Source organism: Cynocephalus volans, chromosome 11 (assembly GCF_027409185.1).
Source record: "Cynocephalus volans isolate mCynVol1 chromosome 11, mCynVol1.pri, whole genome shotgun sequence".
Lineage (NCBI taxonomy): Eukaryota > Metazoa > Chordata > Mammalia > Dermoptera > Cynocephalidae > Cynocephalus > Cynocephalus volans.
Genome location: NC_084470.1, coordinates 43300778 through 43313400, shown reverse-complemented (window position 1 = coordinate 43313400; position 12623 = coordinate 43300778).

Below are 12623 nucleotides of genomic sequence, written 5' to 3'. Positions count from 1 at the left end.
GCAGTGACACTGACCTGGGGCAGAGAGCAGGAGAGAAAGGCATAGTCCATGCTCAGTGCTCAGGAAGGATTTATTGAATTATGCAAAATTAGATACATAGATAGATAAACACTGAATTTGCATTGGCCTTGTGTTTTCCCCTGAAATTAGTTTATTTAAAAAATTAAATTTATCACATCAGCTAGCTGTTAGTCCTTTTTTCATAAAAGGAGAAAAAAGGAAATAAATCCATGTATTCAGTGAGTTTCGTGGAAGTTTAGATTTCAGACAAATAGAAACTCTCTCTAACGAGCTTGTGTTTTGTGTCACTTTCCCCTACTCCTTCAGTTCTGTGAGTCTCAGGAAACTGAAGGAGGTAGACAAGAAAATGGGGAAGGAGGGACGAGCAAGAGGAGGGAAAAGGAGGAAACAGGGATGGGGGAGCCGAGGAGAGCGCCACCCTGGTGTGGCTTTGCAGTCCTCTGCACCAGCGTTATTAAGAATTCCAGTGCTCCTTGGGCTTGCTGGCATTTCTTGATCTGGATTTTCATTTTGGGGAAAGCCTCCAGGGTCCTGGCCAGTTCACGCGGTGACTTTGTAGTTCACAGCTGCGACTGACAGCTTCGCAAACCAGGCTTGATGTCTGGCAGACAACTACATCTCTCCCACGAAGGGCTGCGTCTGCACTTCATTGTAGCTTTGCAAACCCCAGCGTGGGGGTTCCTCTCAGGCCCTCAGTCTTTGCCTGACCCTGTTTCTTCTTTCTGCTCTTATCTAATTTCAGGATGGCATTTCAAGCATCATGTTTTTGACAGAAAGTGTTGGGACCCAACTGAAATCCAGTTGCAGTAAGTGGCCGTGATTTGAATGAACTGCATTTCTGAATCAGGGCCAGATGGATTTGAGGGTATCAGCCTCAACTCTTCCATCCATGGGGATCTGCTTCTCTTCTGGGGAGAGCAGAGCCACTTTGGTGGCCACAAAGATGTTATTTTTGGTACTTTTAATCTAACACCTAATGGATCATGTCACCACTCACAATTGACCTTAAATCATGGGCTCTTTAACTAAGCTGGGGAGGAGCAGGAAGATGGGAAGACAGTGAATTATGGTGAATAAGCACAAATGTCATGAATTGAAATTCTGAGACGCCATGCCAAGTTTCAGGGTATGAACTTTTTTCCTCTTGACAATTGCAAACCGATCACTCTTCAATTTTATTTATTCGTCAAATGTTTACTGAGTGCCTACAACGTTCTAGGCATTGCCTATTATAAAGGGACCGTGCCCTTTTATGCTCCTGTGTGCAGACCTTTCTTCTTGTGATGAAGACCAATTATTTGGGGAAGGGCAGCTCCAGCTTATTGAGCATCTTCCATAGTCTGTGCTACATCATCTCAAGGCTCACCCAGAATGCATCAGAGTAAGAGGTATTGTGTCCGTTTTATAGATCCAGAAACTGAGGTTTAGACATGTGAAGTACCTTGCCAGCAAATGGCAGGGCCAGGATTTGAACCCTTGCCTATCTGTCACCAAAGTTCCTAGTCTTTCCGCTAGTTAAGCTCCTAGAGGAAAAAAGCAGAAGTAATGTGGAAACTTTAGTTTTCAAGAATATCATTTCCCCATACAATTGTATGTTAACATTGAAAAGCAGCCATGTACCCCTTTTTGAAAATAAGGGTCATTTTCTTGGCAATGAAACTACATGTGAGGTTATAGACTGGCTGAAAAATTATTTAGTTGGGAGGGTAAATGTGAAGACCTCATTCACAAGGTAGCGCTAACTGGAGAGCTCATAACTACTTTGTAAAGCTGTGTGGGTTGTAAATTTTCATTCGTTTTGTACTCACTATCCTATCCACTTGGCACTAGTATAATTAGCTGCTGTTAAAGAAGAGGTCAACAGGAAGAAAGGAGGGGAATTTGTCTTGGTTGAATGTCCCTGGGGGGCACTTTGCCTATATCATCCCATTTAACTGTCACACATACCCTGCAAAGGGGAGGATGAAGAAAGTGGGGTGTGGAGGAGATGTAGGCACTTGCCCAAGTAAGAAAAAAATTCAGGATTTAAACTCAGGTGTGCCTGTCTTCAAAGCCCTTGCTTTTACCACTCTTTTACAATAATAAGGAGGACACTGATGGGGTCATTTGGGGCTGCGGGAGAAGGTAGTAAGAAGAAGGGCTAGTTGTCACCTTAGCTGGAAACAGACTCCTTTCTCAATCTCCTGGGCTTTTGCTGTTTTCTCTTTAATTTCAAAGGGATCCTTATTTAGAGCTGTGGAAGCTGACTATAGGAACCAACGTGAATTTTCTTACTGCATATTGCAGGGCTCTGTAGGTCCTTCCCGCAAAACAGTTAGCAATGTTATAAGGTGGGAGGAACACTAGCCTTGGAGTCAGGAGGCTCACTTGGAGCTCTGGGTTTACTGAGGAGCTGTGCATCCTTGGGAAAGACCCTAAAATTCTTTTGAGCAAGGTTCTAAAACTTACTTTCTTTGCATTGTAAATGGAAACAAGGATATCTATGATATTCATTCACTCATTCAATAATTCATTCATTCATTTGTCCCTATGCCAGGCACAATGTAGTTGTGGAAGTTACGGGGGTGAACAAGACAGATAGTGTGCCTGTTCTTAAGGAGTTTATATTCTAGTGGGGAGACTGACTAAACAGTAAGCAAATACATGACCAAGATATTTTTGTATTGTTTTAAGTTCCATAGAGTAAAATAAAATAAACGGGGTTATATGATAGAGAGGGATGGCATGGGATATGGGAGGAGGACATTCTAGACTGGGTGGACAGAAAAGGCTCCCAGAGGAGGTGACATATGAACTGTGGCCATAATTAAAGAAGAAACCAGGGGAGAGAAGCACACCTCAGGGAAAGAAGAGAACAAAGGATAGGGAGGTGGACGGGTGCTTGGAGTGTCTGAGGAACAGAAGGAAGATCTCAGATGACAGAGGTAAGGGCCCGGTGATACAGTATGTGTACAAACACTTTCTGTGTTATAAATAATTATACAAACACTATAATTTTTATTTCCCTCACCCCTGTCACCATTCCTCCCTCCCTCCCTTGCTTTCCTCTTTCTAGTGTGTCTCCTATACCAGTGCTTCTCAAACTCTGACTTAGGGCTGGCCAGTTAGCGCAGTTGGTTAGAGCATGGCCTTATAACAGCAAGGTCATAAGTTCGGATCCCTAGAACTGACCAGCCACCAAAAAAAAAAAAAAAAAAAAAAAATCATTCTGATTTAAAACAAAATCCCAAAAAATAGTACTGGACTATTAAAATTTCCCACCTGTTGTGAACTAATACTTTTGTAAAACATCCCAATACTGTCAAGTAACTACAGAGATTTCTAAACACTGCTCTTGATCCCCACACCTCCCTCATGGTAGGCTGATATCAGACAGTTCACAGACCACACCTTGAATAGCACTTTCCAACATAACAGGTTTATCTGGCCCAATCCTGCATTCACAGACTTGGTTATCAGGGGCGTTGATCCCTTAACAAACTAGTGACCCAATGTGTTGATTGGCATTGGTGCCAAGGAGCACACGGAAAAGTGTTGTGCCCTGTTGACCTGGGCTCTGTGAAGGGATCCTGGGGGGAGGGGTGACATTTAGGATGAACCGAGTTCAAAGGTTATGCATAAGTTTGCCATGTAGACAAGGAAGAGAGCAGAGGAAGGGGTCTGTAACTTTCTCTGTTTTATTTTTCTATTTCTCAATGTATCATATGAATAAGAAGCATTTTATTTAAATGAGGCGTGGGTTTCAAAAGCACGCTCCAGGCATCCAGGTGAGCAAATCGTACTGTGAACCTCAGTGTGTCGTTCTGTGACTGCCACAGATCCCCTAGACTCTCAGAGACCAGGGCTGGGGGCTGCTATAAAGAATCACCCTTAGTTTTTCCTGATACTGTTGTATATGGAAACGGCCCAATTAGCCTAGAGCCAGGGAAGCCACCTGGGAAATTTCACGCAGAATCTAGAAGAAGAGCAACGACAGGTGGGCATTTCTTACTAGGTCTCAATTCCTCTTACTAAGTTTGAAAAGCCAGGGGCAAGTGTCCAATGAGGATAGAATCCTTGCCAAGGTGAATTTCGAGCTGGCTTGAAAAAGCTTGAGCAGTAATGGCTGAGTCTTAAATGGAAAACAGACAGGGTTATTAAGGCTATCAAACCGTGCCTTGGGTTATTTTGATATGGGTAGGGTGAGCTCTCCTGTGCCGCAGCACTACACGGTGAGGAGGAGAGGACCCCACGCCCTGCGTGGGTGTGGAATGAAGGCAGGGATGTCAGGTTCCAAGGGAAATAATGTTTGTCCAGGGTGATACAGGCTTTCTCTGATATCCCAAGCAGTGCACGAAGTTTTTAGCCACTGGAGAGTTCTCAGTCCTGCTTAAAAAAAAAAGACAGACTCTTGGCTTCTAAGGATAGAAAACAGTAGTCTTCTCATTTTTGTCTTAATTTTCTCAACAGTTGAAAATCAAGCAAAAATTGTTTAGAAGACTTTACTGACAGAGTGTTCCCTCTAGGCAAAGAAATGGAGTTGCTGTGGGCTCTGTTTTGAATGGCCACTTTCTGTAGGGCAGACATAGGCCCATTATCCTTTTCTTGGATATTTTCCTTGCCCTGTGATTAAAATAAAAACTTCTTAGAAATTTAAATATTTGAAAAGAGCCCAGAAGTCAGTGAAAGGAACCATATCTTATCATTCAGTTCCAGGCTCCTTGGGTACAAGTGTTTCCACTAACTTGAACTCTGTTTCCAAATGAGAAATGCCACGTTCATGGCAATTTAAAGCAGAGTGCTTAAAAGCTTTGGACTTTGGAGCCATGTAGACCCATGTTTGATTTTGATCCTGCCTCTTCCTAGTTGCAGTAAGTCATTTCATATCTCTGGATCTCTACCCCTCATGTGTAAAATGGGGTAATGACAGTACAAGGGTACTGCAAAAAGTTCATGAAAGAATAGAATTAAAAAAATAATATGAATCCTTGACATTTTTGAAGACCCCATGTACTTAGAAGAGTCCTTGTTAAGCCTTAAATGGGATACACCAAGGGGGCCCTCAGCACAGTGCCTGTACACAATATGGGATGCTTTTAGTTAATGTGTCATGCTATTATCATGTTCCTGGCCAACTTGAACCCAGGGGACTTGTTATTATTTCTGTCGTTTGCCAACACCACTGCAGCATATGATAATTGGTTTACTTCCATTCTATTGGTTGCTGTACTCTTTCCCATCAATCAGACAACCAGTGTGTGGATTATTATTATTATTATTATTATTATTTGTTTGATTTGATGCAGCAATGAGCTTATACTGTTGCACTAGCTGTTATGGCGGGCATAGAAAATGGATAAAAAATAGCAGAAAGGAATTAAATTTATTGAAGACCCACAGAAGACCTTACCTATTTCATCTCATTAATTCTCCCAACAGCCCTGCATTATGGGCATATTGCTTTCATTTCACCAATGAGGAAAGAGGTCCTGAGAGGTTAAGTGACTTGCCTAACCTCACACAGCAAGTAAGTGGATTTACACCTTGCTCTTTGTGTCCCCTAAGATAGTGCTTGTCTTACTGCACCATGCCACTTCCTTGTCTTTGATGAGCTCATGAGCTACTCAGACAAGAGGAAGTACACGTAATGCAAGGCAGGGCATAGAAAGCTGCAACATTCAAGTTGGAAGAACAGTAGAAGAATGTGCCAGCCAGTTAGGCTGCTTTGGCTGTGTTCTCTTCCCTGAGATCATATATCCACAACCGCTGCCGAGTGAGTAGTGGAAAACATGGCTGGGCTGTGTAGATCAGTGATGGACCCGTGACCAAACTAGGGACAAGCTGATTTTCTCTATTTTTTTTTAGGACATAGAGACTATAGTTGGTTGGAGTTGGATGTTTGGATTGGAAGATTGTGTAGACCCAGGAATGTTGTATTAGTGTTCTATTACTGTGTTACAAATTACTGCAAGTTTAACAAATTAAAACAATACCAACTTATTAGCTAACAGTTTTGTAGGTCAGGCCCCCTTTGGCTGGGCTGTCTCTTCTGGGCTTAGAAGGGTGAAATCAAGATGTTGGCTGAGCTGTGTTCCTCTAGCAGGGCTCTGGAGAAGAATCCATTTCCAAGCCCTCACAGGTTGTTGGCTGAATTCAGTTTTTTGTGATTGTAGTGGCTGCAGGACTGATGTTCTTATTTCCTTGCTCGTTCTTGGCTGGTGGCTGTTCTTAGTTCCTAGAGGTTGCTCGCAATCCTTGCCATGTGGTACCCTTCATCTCCAAAGCCAGCATGGATGATGATCTCCTTCAGGGTGAATCCCTCTCTTGCTTTTCATCTTTTTCTCAGGAAGAGCCAAGGCCCTTTTAAGGTTCACCTGATTAGATCAATCCCACCCGCATAATCCACTTTTCTTAAAGTCAACTGCGTCATATGATATAACCTAAGCATGGGGGTGAAATCCACGGTATTCACAGTCCTGGGGACTATGCAAGGCATGTACACCAGGGGGTGGGGAGTCTTGGGGCTTGGTTTAGCATTTCGCCTAACACAGATGGGGTTGCCATTCAAGGGGTCAGATGCCAGCAGGGTAAAGAGATCTATAGGGGAGGAGGGAGGGAGAAAGAGAGAGAGGGAAGGGAAAGAAAAAGAAGGGAAGGGACATGAGGCAGCAGAGGCAGTGAGTGAAGGAGAAGCCCAAACTGAGCATCCAGGAGAGGGGGACACACACACACACACACACGTGGTGAGTGAGATTAACTGCCTTTTTTCATCCTATAAAATTCTAGTTTCCGGTCAGGTCCCGATCAAGTTCAGCTTTCAGCCCTTGAATTCCATGAAAGATCCCTCATACCTGTAATGAAGTCTCCTTTATGTTTGTGCTAGCTTGAGCAGGTTTCTGTTTTCTGTAATGAGTGGATATGACTCTCCATCCAGAAATTCAGATGAATAGAAATTCATTTTCCTTTGTTTATAAATAAAATTAATTTGTCTTTTGAGCCCCTTTCCATTTAGGTGGTAGAAACAATCTCAATTAATTCAGAAACCTCTTGCTTTCCTTGGCATTGTAGTGTGTTGATGGTGGTACTTATGCAGCAGCCTGTCTGTACCCCACTACATCCCATAGGCTTCACATAATAGTGCACACTCACCACCAGCACCTGCACCTGTGTGCCTGTACTCTTGCCATGATGGCTGGGGCTTCTCTCTCCACTCCCCACCCACCTGGACTGGAGGCCTGGAGCATTCATGCTCCCTTGAAGCATCCATCAACTAATGACTGATGGGAGTTGGTGTAGAACTTTCCCTGTTCCTTCATCTTTCCAGTGGGAAAACTCTGAAGCATGCATTCTTCATTGGTTTATAGAGTTCCCAGTGGATTAAGTGTGTTACCCACAAAGGTAACTGTTTTCAGCTGCCTTCCCTTCCCTGTCTCACTTACCCCTTTCCTGCTGGTCTTTTCAGAGATTAGCTCTCAAGTAAAATACTTGCTCCCACAGGACCTACTTCTGGGGTAATGCACCCTAAGATCCTTATGTAGAGCCAAGTTGGTTTTTTTTTTTTTTCTTTTTTGGTGGGGGGAAGAATCCTTGATGTCATTTGGCCTCAGAAGTGCTGCTGAGATGCCCATCTCACTGTCCTTTCCTCAACCACCAGTCCTGAAGGTTGTCTCAGAGATTCTCTTGCTTCCATCTTCACTGTCTTTTTGCTACTTCTGGATGCCCAAGTCTCTACCTTCCTGGCTACACCACACAGCTGGATCAGTGGGAGTCCTGGCAGGAAACAGATGAGGAGTTTACAAAGCTGTGGGCTGAGTAGTATAATGAAACCATAGGGGATAGTGTAGAGGATAGCACACTCCAGGCTAGGAGTCTACAGGGAAAATTTCCACTCCAGACCTGGAGGAGCATGGGGAGGAGAGCTCACAGGAACCTGAAAAGGCACAATTGTCTGAAGAGAGCTCCCCAAGAGGAGCTGTGGACTCTGGTTGTCAGATGCAGCCAGCCTTTGGTCAGATTGGAAGCCAGGGAGATTTATATGCAGGAATCACTCTTGGCCCCTGTCAGTTTACTACTGGTGTACCCTATTGGGGGAACCAGCTGAAAGCCAGCTGGAGTTATCCATGCACATCAGCCTCCTGGGCAGAGAGAAAGGCAGAAAAAGGTCACAGGAGATCTTGAGGAACAAGTGGCAGGTATGCAGCACATCACCATTTTTTCTCTGGGAGTATTCTGCTTCCTAAGGGATCTATCTGGTAAATGAGCACAGGGCACAAATCTAATATGCACTCAAATCTGTAGAGATATTAGTTTATATGGGGGTGAGTGTACATGTGTTTGTGTGTGTGTGTGTCCTGACTTGGTAGGTCTATTAGTTTCCTATGGCTACCATAACAAACTACCACAAATTTACTGGCTTAAAACAATACAAATTTATTCTCTTACAGTTCTAGAATTCAGAAATCCAAAATCAGTCTAAGGGGCTAAAGTCCAGGTATTACCCTCCCATGCTTGGAAGCAGACAAGAGAGCATACCAAATATAATACTTCTGCATGGGTGGCCTACTACAGCTATTGCCACAGCCATGGCTGTGGAAAAAGTGGTTCAATGCCATAGCAGCAGCCACAGCCACCATGCAGGCAGCCCATCAGACACTTGACTGCATTGACACAAGGAGAATCACCAGCGGAGACTGGAAAAAGAAGAGGATGTCTCTCTCCTCAAAGCCCACTCCAGAGTAATAGAAGAAGCAACTGCTCTACCAGGTAACCAGACATCAACATAGAGATACTAAAAATACGAAAATCCAGGAAAACATGACACCACCAAAAGAATACAGAAATTCTAAAATACCAGACCCAATAGAGCAGGAAACCCCTGAAATGACTGAAAAGTAATTCTGAGCAACAATCTTAAGGACTTAAGGAAACTCACTGAGATACAAGAAGACTCAGTTAGACAACATAATGAAATGAGAAAAAAAAGTCCAGGATATGAAGGAGGAAATTTACAAAAAGATTAATACCTTAAAAAGAATGTAGCAGAACTCATGGAACTGAAAGTTTCACTCAATGAAATAAAAAACACAACAGAGAGCTTAAGCAGCAGGCTAGAACAAGCAGATGAAAGAATTTCTGATCTTGAAGATAGTCTTTTCAAAATAACCCAGGTGGACAAAACAAAGGAAAAAAGATTTTTTTTAAATGAATAAAATGTAAGAGATCTAGCAGACAATCTTAAGCACACAAATACTCATATCATGGGTGTTCCAGAAGGGGAGGAGAAAGGAAAAGGCATAAAAAACATTCACTGAAATAATAACAGAAAACTTCCTAAGTATAGGGAAAGACACATACCTTCAGATCCAGCAGGCTCAAAGATCTCCAAACAGATTCAACCCAAAAAGATCCTCTCCAAGACACATTACAGTCAAACTGGCAAAGCTCACAGACAAAGAGAATCTTAAAAGAAGCAAGAGAAACTAGTCAAGTCACCTATAAGGGAGCTCCAATCAGGCTAACGGCAGACTTCTCAACAGAAACTCTGTAGGCCAGAAGAAAATGGGATGATATATTTAAAATGTTAGAAGAAAAAACCTGCCAGTCAAGAATACTCTACACAGCAAGACTATCCTTCAGAAATGAGGGAAAAATAGTATATTTTTCAGACAAACAAAAGTTGTGGGAGTTCACCACCACATGATCAGCCCTACAAGAAATCCTCAAGGAAGTCCTACATCTGGAATCCAAAAAATAATGATCACTACCACGAATACACAAAAAAGAACAAAACCAACTTGTAGAACAGAGGTGCAAATGAGAAAGAAAAAGAAACTAAAACTTACTACCACAAAAAGCCATAGTCACAATATAGTATTGCCCTTACTTTATTTCTGATTTTAGTAATTTCAGTCTTCTCTTTTTTCTTGGTCAGTCTAGGTAAAAGTTTGCAAATTTTGCTGACTTTTTTAAAGAATCAACTTTAGTTTTGTTGATTTTCTCTATTGTTTCCTAATTTCTATTTCATATATTCTGTCGTAATCTTTATTTCCTACTTATATTTGCTTCTGGTTTAGTTTGCTCTACTTTTTCTATTTTCTTAAGGTTGAAGTGTACATGACTGATTTGAGATTTTTCTTATTTTTAATATAAGTGTTTATAAGTATAAATTTTCCTCTAAGCACTGCATGAGTCCTGCATCTGATAAATTGTCTATGTTGTGCTTTGATATTTATCTGAAAGTACTCTCTAATTTCCCTGTGATTTTTCCCGATAAACCCATTGTTTATTTAGGAGAATGTTGTTTAATTTTCACATGTTTGTGAGTTTTCTAAATTTCCTTCTCTTTTTACGGTCACATAACATATTTTCTATGATCTAAGTCCTTTTAAATGTATTAAGACCTGTTTTGTGGCCAAAAAGAAAAAGAAAAAGACAATGTTAAAGCTGCAAATGTCACAGAACTATTGTATGCAGTGTATATTTTTCTTTTGCACTCAATAAATTTTATTTTGAGTCTGTGAAAAAAATATTAATAAAGTCCAGGTATCAGCAGCTAGTTCTCTATGGATGCTCCAAGAATGTTTTCTTCTTTTTCCAGCTTCTAGGGGCATCTGCGTTCCTTGGCTCTTGGCCTCTTCATTCATTTTCAAAGTGTGTTGCTCCAAACTTTGCTTCCATCACCACATTGCCTTCTCTTCTCTGTAGTCAAATTTCCTCTGCCTGCCTTGTATAAGGATCTGTGATTACATGTAGTGCCCATAGGGATAATTCAGGAGAGTCTCCTCATCTCAAGATCCTTGAATTGATCACATCTGCATAGTCCCTTTTGCCATACAGGTTAATATTCACAGGTTCCAGGGATTAGGACTTGAATATCCTTGGGGGAGAGGTCATGATCCAACTCACCAGAGTAGGTGTGGACTCTTGAGTTATAGGGCTTGTGCTCACATCTCAACCCTGCCATTTACTGTCATCATGACCTCAGACAAGTTACTTAGCTTTTCTGTGTCCCAGTTTCATCATCTGTGAAAGGGGAATAGGACTAACATGTGCACTGAATCATTTTTGTGAGGATTAAATAAGGTAATTAATGAAAAGGGCTTATCACAGAGCACAGTAAACATTCAATAAATGTTGGTGATTATACTTTTTACTGATCTTACTGAAGTCCTATGCTACATGTCTGCTGTTTTTTCCTGCCAGCATCTGTTTTCCTCTTCTTCTGCTAATAGCATCTCTGTTTTTCTTGGAGAACTTCCTCTACCTCACTCTCTGTCCATATGGTTTGGGTGGGGCTGGATTCACTCCTTGCTCCAGGACTGGGTGAGGGACCCAGGCCTGAGTCCACCAATATGATTTCCTTGCTTTGGTCCCAGGGATTGGCTCAATGATGGACATGTAAGCCAAGTTGGTCCAAGCAGTGTGAATCATTGACTTTTCCAGGAGTGACTGGGAAGGGAATATTTTCATGGGGGCGCTGACAACAGAGTATGTGAATCCATAGCTACAGGCACATTTTGCCTCACTTTTAAAGTTTTGCCACACTGTTGAGCCAACATGAGGATGGGAAGCAGAATCAAGGGAAGGAGACTCTTGATGTCTGAGGTTAAGCTTCAAATCCAGCTGGTCCTGAAACCAGTACATCGGTGGTCTTCCCAGTTATGTAAGCCAACAAAGCCCCCTTCTTATTTAAGCCAGTTTAAATTGGGTTTTCTGCTGTTTTTACATAAAAGATTTCCAGAGTCATGGGGGCGGTGAGAAATCATTTCTTCCTCTTCAAAAGGGTATAGAGATTTATTGGCCTTTTCTTGGCTTCAGCAGACTCCCAAGAATCCAGAAGCCCAGCCATGTGTCTGTGGTCTCAGAATATTACTGGGGTACAGTGAAGTCCCTAATGTTCTCCCTCCTCCTTGGACAATGGTGGAGATGACAATGATGGCAACTTATCAAATGGCTCGCATTTGTCATCCATAAGGATGAAAAATTTTTTCTAATACTTTCAACAACCCTGCAAGGGAAAAGTTATTTTACAGATGGGAAAATGGAAGTTCAAGGAGGTAAAGTACATTTTCCAAGGTCAAGTAGCTAAGGCTAGGCAAAAGTAGGTGTCAAACATAGGGCTTTCTGGATTCAGAGCTTGTCCCCTTTGTACTCTGCTGCAGTAACTCCCAGAGGCAATCAGCGAAGAGTCCCTAGAACGAAATGATTCTGCTTGCAATAGCTATGGCACTTGGCCCTCGTGGAGGCTGAGATTCCCTTTTCTTGCTCTGTGCTTTGCTTTTCAGAGCATGCTGCAGAAACCTAGACTCTCATTCCATCCTTCCATATTTTCTTGTGTTTCATTTAAACCTCCTTATGTGTTTGAGTTGTATCTAGAGGATTTCCTTCTGTGTTCAAATTAGGTATTATATGCTCTTGGGAATCTTTACCCACTGGATTTATCATTCCTTTTATAGGATATATGTCTAAACCGAGACGTGAGGTACAGCATAAAGCAAATAGTAAGTGGTTATTGAAAATAAATGAAGTAGTTACTGCCTTTTGAGCCCTCATATTCCAAAGCAAATAATAATTACAAGGTTGAGGTAATAAGAAACATTAAAGAAACACATGGACACATATAT